We start from the raw sequence: 6,921 nt of genomic DNA, 5'->3' as shown, positions 1-6,921 counted from the left end.
CCCCATCTCGGCGCCTGTACGTTGGGGTTTACCCCGGTGAACGAGAGGGTAGCCTCCCTCCGCCTACGGGTGGGGGGACGGGTTCTGACTGTCGTTTGTGCTTACGGGCCGAACGACAGTTCAGATTACCCACCCTTTTTGGAGTCCTTAGAGGGGGTACTGGAGAGTGCTCCTCCTGGGGACTCCCTTGTTCTGCTGGGGGACTTCAACGCTCACGTGGGCAATGACAGTGAGACCTGGAGGGGCATGGTTGGGAGGAACGGCCCGCCCGACCTGAACTCGAGCGGTGTTCTGTTGTTGGACTTCTGTGCTCGTCATGGATTGTCCATAACGAACACCATGTTCAAGCATAAGGGTGTCCATATGTGCACTTGGCACCAGGACACCCTAGGCCGCAGTTCGATGATCGACTTTGTCATCGTTTCATCGGATCTGCGGCCGTATGTCTTGGACACTAGGGTGAAGAGAGGTGCGGAGCTGTTCACTGACCACTACCTGGTGGTGAGTTGGCTCCGGTGGTGGGGGAGAAAGCCGGTCAGACCTGGCAGGCCCAAACGTGTTGTGAGGGTCTGCTGGGAACGTCTGGCGGAATCCCCTGAGAGATGGAGCTTTAACTCCCATCTCCGGCAAAACCGCAAGGTTGTCGGTGCCTGTCGCGGCGGCAACCCTCGAACCCGCTGGTGAACACCTTCGGTGAGGGATGCCGTCAGGCTGAAGAAGGAATCCTATCAGGCCTTTTTGGCCTGTGGGACTCCGGAAGCAGCTGATGGGTACCGGCGGGCGAAGTGGCATGCGGCTCGGGTAGTTGCTGAGGCAAAAACTCGGGCGTGGGAGGAGTTTGGAGAGGCCATGGAGAAAGACTTCCGTACGGCTTCGAGGCGATTCTGGTCCACCATCCGGCGTCTCAGGGGGGGGAAGCGGTGCAGCACCAACACTGTTTATAGTGAGGATGGTGTGCTGCTGACCTCTACTCGGGACATTGTGGGCCGGTGGGCAGAGTACTTCGAAGACCTCCTCAATCCCACCAACATGCCTTCCATTGAGGAAGCAGAGCCTGGGGACTCTGGGTTGGGCTCTCCAATCTCTGGGGACGAGGTCGCCGAGGTGGTTAAAAAGCTCCTCGGTGGCAAGGCCCCGGGGGTGGATGAGATCCGCCCGGAGTTCCTTAAGGCTCTGGATGTTGTAGGGTTGTGTTGGTTGACGCGACTCTGCAATATCGCATGGACATCGGGGGCAGTTCCCCTGGATTGGCAGACTGGGGTGGTGGTCCCCCTGTTCAAAAAGGGGGACCGGAGGGTGTGCTCCAATTATAGAGGGGTCACACTCTTAAGCCTCCCTGGCAAGGTCTATTCAGGGGTCCTGGAGAGGAGGGTCCGTCGGATAGTCGAACCTCGGATTCAGGAAGAGCAGTGTGGTTTTCGTCCTGGTCGTGGAACACTGGACCAGCTCTACACCCTTAGCAGGGTCCTGGAGGGTGCATGGGAGTTCGCCCAACCAGTCTACATGTGCTTTGTCTACATGTGCCTTGGAGAAGGCATTCGACCGTATCCCTCGGGGAGCCCTGTGGGGGGTTCTCCGGGAGTATGGGGTACCGGGCCCTTTGAAACGGGCTGTCAGGTCCCTGTATGACCGGTGTCAGAGTCTGGTCCGCATTGCCAGCAGTAAGTCGGGCTCGTTTCCGGTGAGAGTTGGACTCCGCCAGGGCTGCCCTTTGTCACCGATTCTGTTCATCACTTTCATGGACAGAATTTCTAGGCGCAGCCAAGGTGTTGAGGGGATCCGATTTGGTGGCCTTAGGATCTTATCTCTGCTTTTTGCAGACGATGTGGTCCTTTTGGCTTCATCAGGTCGTGATCTACAGCTCTCGCTGGAGCGGTTCGCAGCCGAGTGTGAAGCGGCCGGGATGGGGATCAGTGCCTAAAAATCCGAGGCCATGATCTTGAGCCGGAAAAGGGTAGAATGCCTTCTCCGGGTCAGGGGGGGTGTCCTGCCCCAAGTAGAGGAGTTCAAGTATCTCGGGATCTTGTTCACGAATGGGGGAAGAAGGGAGCGGGAGGTCGACAGGCGGATTGGCGCAGCGTCTGCCGTTAAGCGGGCGCTGTACCGGTCCGTCGTGGTGAAGAGAGAGCTGAGCCAAAAAGCGAAGCTCTCGATTTACTGGTCGATCTACGTTCCCACCCTCATCTATGGTCATGAGCTTTGGGTCATGACCGAAAGAACGAGATCGCGGATACAAGCGGCCGAAATGGGTTTTCTCCGTAGGGTGTCTGGGCTCTCCCTTAAAGATAGGGTGAGAAGCTCAGTCATCCGGGAGGGACTCGGAGTAGAGCCGCTGCTCCTTCACATCGAGAGGAGCCAGTTGAGGTGGCTCGGTCATCTGGTCAGGATGCCTCCTGGACGCCTCACTGGTGAGGTGTTCCGGGCACGTCCCACCGGGAGGAGGCCCCAGGGGAAGACCCAGGACACTCTGGAGGGACTATGTCTCTCGGCTTGCCTGGGAATGCCTCGGGATTCCCCCGGAAGAGCTGGAAGAAGTGGCCGGGGAGAGGGAAGTCTGGGCCTCCCTTCTGAAGCTGCTACCCCTGCAACCTGACTCCGGATAAGCGGAAGAAGATGGATGGATGGATAAAATGTTTGAATATTTTAAAAGTATGGTAAATATTTTAAGTAAGTGCTCTTTCAAAATATGAAAGCTCATTGGAGATGCAAAGCCTCATAAAAACAATGTCTTTAAAGTTGACATGGCAAGAAAAAGTCATACAATTACAGCTGTCTTTTTATGGATTAGTTTATTAGAACACAAGTTCATATTCAACAAAACAAAGTCACAAATTGCACACATATTTGAAGATGTGGAAACAGAAAATTAATCAGTTTTTATCATGTGATGTTTTTAAGTTATTAGTTTCACTTGGGATGGCAAGTAATAAAAGTCCTTGTAGTCTTTTATTGTCAATGGTGAATTGACAATAAAGTATATGTTGACTAATTCAATGTATACTTTACGTTTACCAGTATCATCAGAAGCTAAACAAGGTTTTTACCATGAAACACCAAGAAGATTTGGATGTTTTGACAGATAAACGGGAAGAGCAGAGAAATATAAAAACAAACAAGTTTTTATTTGGTTCCAGAATAAAATCATGTGTCACTTTATCAGGTTTTTAACGTATTTCTACTTATAGCCTTTTATGATGAATGCGTCTGTATAAATATATGTTGCTTATGAGTGGTGTTTGGTCATCACTGATATTAATCTTCATAATCAAGTATTGGATAGATGCTCTCCTTCTGTGATTAATTTATTTATGACAAAACCGTACTGGTCTACTGAGACCAGTGGTGTTTTATTTCTTTATTATTTTAATACAAATATCAACATTTAAATATATGAATATAACTGCAAAGGAAACATTTGATTTTAAATGAGAGATACAGAGCTGAAATATTTGTTTTAAAAATTGTACCTTTGTTATGTTATTATATTTGAGAATTTACTTGACTGCATTATATAATTTTAAACAAAAGCTTCCTACTGACTTAAAACTATTTTGTATTTATACTAGAAGACACAGTTTGATCTCATAACAAGGGCCACAAAAAATGATTCTTAGTTGACAATGAAAATGATGGTTCCTGTTGTTGGAGCGGGTGCAGAGGAAGCGTTGCTGTGCTCTGGTCCTTCAGGTGTTCCTTCATCCAGCGGCGGGAGCCTCTAAAGATTGTTGAGCTCCAGCAGGGTTTGATCCAACACCTGGTGCATATCCAGGTTCTCTTCTTTGGCCTGGGCCAGCTTCTCTGAAGTTAAAAAAAAACCCAGCTTGTTCTTGTATTTCATATTTTCAATGATGGATAAAAGCAAAATGTAACACCTTCTTTTGACACGTAGATAGTTGACAATAAGGTCATCCATACCAATGCAAATTAATACACATTCATATATTTATGGTACTGATGGAATCTGAACTAAAGTATGGGGTGGACCTGAAGAGTTTTATGTTTGATACCAGAAACTTCTATAAACTGGTTTTATTCTTACCATGAAATAGATTGGCACTGGATTTAAGTAGGAAGGAACAAGGAACTCTTTAGTTATAGAAAGGTGAACAAAGAAAGAATAAACCCTTTTTGTCACAATATAAAACCAAACCTTAGTGGATAATCACAAGTTGGTAAGAAGTTTGGGTTTGGGGGGGTTCTTTCACTTTAACTGGATGAATTGGAAGGTCCTCCTGTACAGTGGGTTTAGTATTATGTGATCCCTTGAGAAGGGCTCATTTTTGGAGAATACTGCACCAACATACTGTATGTGTCAAGTATAAAAGTCAGACTGTTTGCTTTTAAAAGCACAACTCACTAAAATGTAAGTTGTAACACCTCATTTATGAATCTGTTTTGATAATCTGGTGATTATGTGCACAGTACTGGTCAGAGAGACATTCAACGACAGTGTCTTCAGTCAGAGCTTTTGCCTCTGCCTGGCCAGAAAAATAGGCCACACTAATATTTTGTTGAACTGCCTGTAGCCTTGATTAAGGCATGCATTCACTGTGGCATTGTTTGGATTTCAAGCTTCTGCTGATTTATTTCTAACCAGTGTTGTATTAATTTTTCACCCAGATCTTGCATTGATGATGGTGGAGTCTGACAGCTGTGCAAAACTTTCTCCAGCAAATCCCAAAGATTCTCAATTGGGTTAAAGTCTTGGCTCTGCAGTGGTCAATCCATGTGTGAAAATGATGCCTTATGCTCCCTGAACCACTTTCACAATTCGAGCCCATTGTTATCTTGGAGTATGCCAGGTTTGTACAGTAGGCAAGAGGCGTGATGGGTAATCACTTCAACCTGCCTCTCTTCTTACCTTGACGGAGCTAATGCTACTCCCGTACTGAACGTGAAACCACCGATCAGACATTGGAGGAAGACCTAAACACCTATTGATGTACAGTAGTTAATGACACATCAGAGGGACATGTCATTCATTGTTTGATTTATTAAGCTGAAGCACAAACACCAGCTTCTACTGCCAACTCTGTCCTCTTCCTCAGTTTAGTCCTCCTCATCTTCATTACCTCTTGTGATTTCTATATTCCCATCAATTTCAATGTGCTCCAGTTCAATTTGAAAAGGCTTAAAGATGTCACTCATTGCTGCTTTGGCTGGACAGAGCTAGCGCAGTCGGACCAAGTAGGAGTCATTTACCAAGACTGCATTGCAACGTGACCAACATGACAACGTAAGTGTGACAAAATTTTAATAAAAATTCTAAAAACTAAACAACCTACTGCATTATTTTTAAATCTAGAATTAATATTTCTCAAAGTATTAGTACAACTAATGGATTCCTTTAACCCTTGCGTTGTCTTGCGGATCAAAAGTGATCCACTACCATATTTAACTGTAGAAAAAATACCTTAAACTCTTTTTCCAACTTAAAATGTTATGACTTTTCCTAAATTGACCACATCCTTAGAAAAAGTGATACTTTGTTTCTGTTTCTATTTCTGTGTGAGCTGAGCACCACTAGGGTACAAAGATGGTTTTATGGGTAATTTTACCCATAAAACAAAGCATACTTTGTTACTCATAATACAAAGTACTATGGGTAACAATACTTACCCATAATACTTTGGGTACGTATTGTTGTATTGGTGTTTAAATGATATAAAACCATTTACAACACCAGAAAAAAGTTCAAAGGTCACACACTAACTCGCTCTAATACATAGACGCCTACACACCCACTAAAAAGTGTACAGTACTTTAAAAAGTGTATTTGGGTTGTAGTTGATGTTATGGACTTACAAATTTAAAGGAACTTTGTACTTTGACTTTTCTTGAAACAATTAAGTTTAATGCCACATTCGTATCCTACATCTGACCTCAACCAGGGTGCTGTGGTGGAGCAGGGGTAGAGCACAACAAACATAAGGAGGCCTTAGTCCTTCATGTAGCCATCGCAGGTTTGATTCCCGGCATGATAACCTTAGTTGTATGTCTTCCCCCTCCTTCATTACCCACTTTCCTGTCTAAATACTCTCAAATAAAGGCTGTCTGAGCCAAAGAAAAAAGAACAACATTCAAAAGAGAGATCCTTTATTAGTTTACTTTATTTGAAGTAATCTAAATGATTTGAGTGGACTGGCTTAAGTTAGTCATTTTAAACACACTTAATGAATTCAGTTAAAAAAACTTAATATATTGATTTGGATAAACTTAGAAAATTGAGTTGGTTAGACATAATAAATTTAATTGGATACACAACTTGCGTTGGAACTGTCTTAACTGCCACACTCAGTGGTCTCCGAATATACGAAGTGGTCTTCTTATATTGGTATTTTTCTAAGGTAATTAATTTCTTCTTTGTGGCTTTGGTTTCTGATGATTATGTTGAGCTGTTGATGTGATTTTATGCATTGATTATTTGAATAAATTCTGGTTGATTGGGAAGTTGAACAGTGACTGTTGTCTTTGTGGTTTCACTTTTACACATGACATTAACGGACCTGGGGAGACGAGAGAACAACGAGCAGCAGGTAGCAAATATCTCGTTTCTCAACAGTCCATAACATGAACTACAACCCAAATACACTTTTGAGAGTGCACTCTCAAAAGTGTATTTGGGACAATTAATCCAACAGTCATGTATTTGGACTGTGGGAGAAAGCTGGAGTACCCAGAGAGAACCAATATGTGCACAAGGAGGATATGAAGAAAGACCTCAAGTGGTATTCAAAACCCAAGACCTTCCAGCTTGACAGGAACACAGCTACACTGTAAAACATTTCAAGGTGGTTTAACTTGAAAATGCAGTTAAGTCAACAAGAAAATTGTATTGGTTTTAACTCAGGGATCAAAGTTCAGGAAGTTGATTTAACAACAAGAGACAAAGGTGTCTAAACATTATTTTTAAGCTCATTA

The sequence above is a fragment of the Xiphophorus maculatus genome, chromosome 8, assembly GCF_002775205.1.
Source record: "Xiphophorus maculatus strain JP 163 A chromosome 8, X_maculatus-5.0-male, whole genome shotgun sequence".
NCBI classification, from domain to species: domain Eukaryota; kingdom Metazoa; phylum Chordata; class Actinopteri; order Cyprinodontiformes; family Poeciliidae; genus Xiphophorus; species Xiphophorus maculatus.
This window is presented reverse-complemented; position numbering follows the sequence as displayed.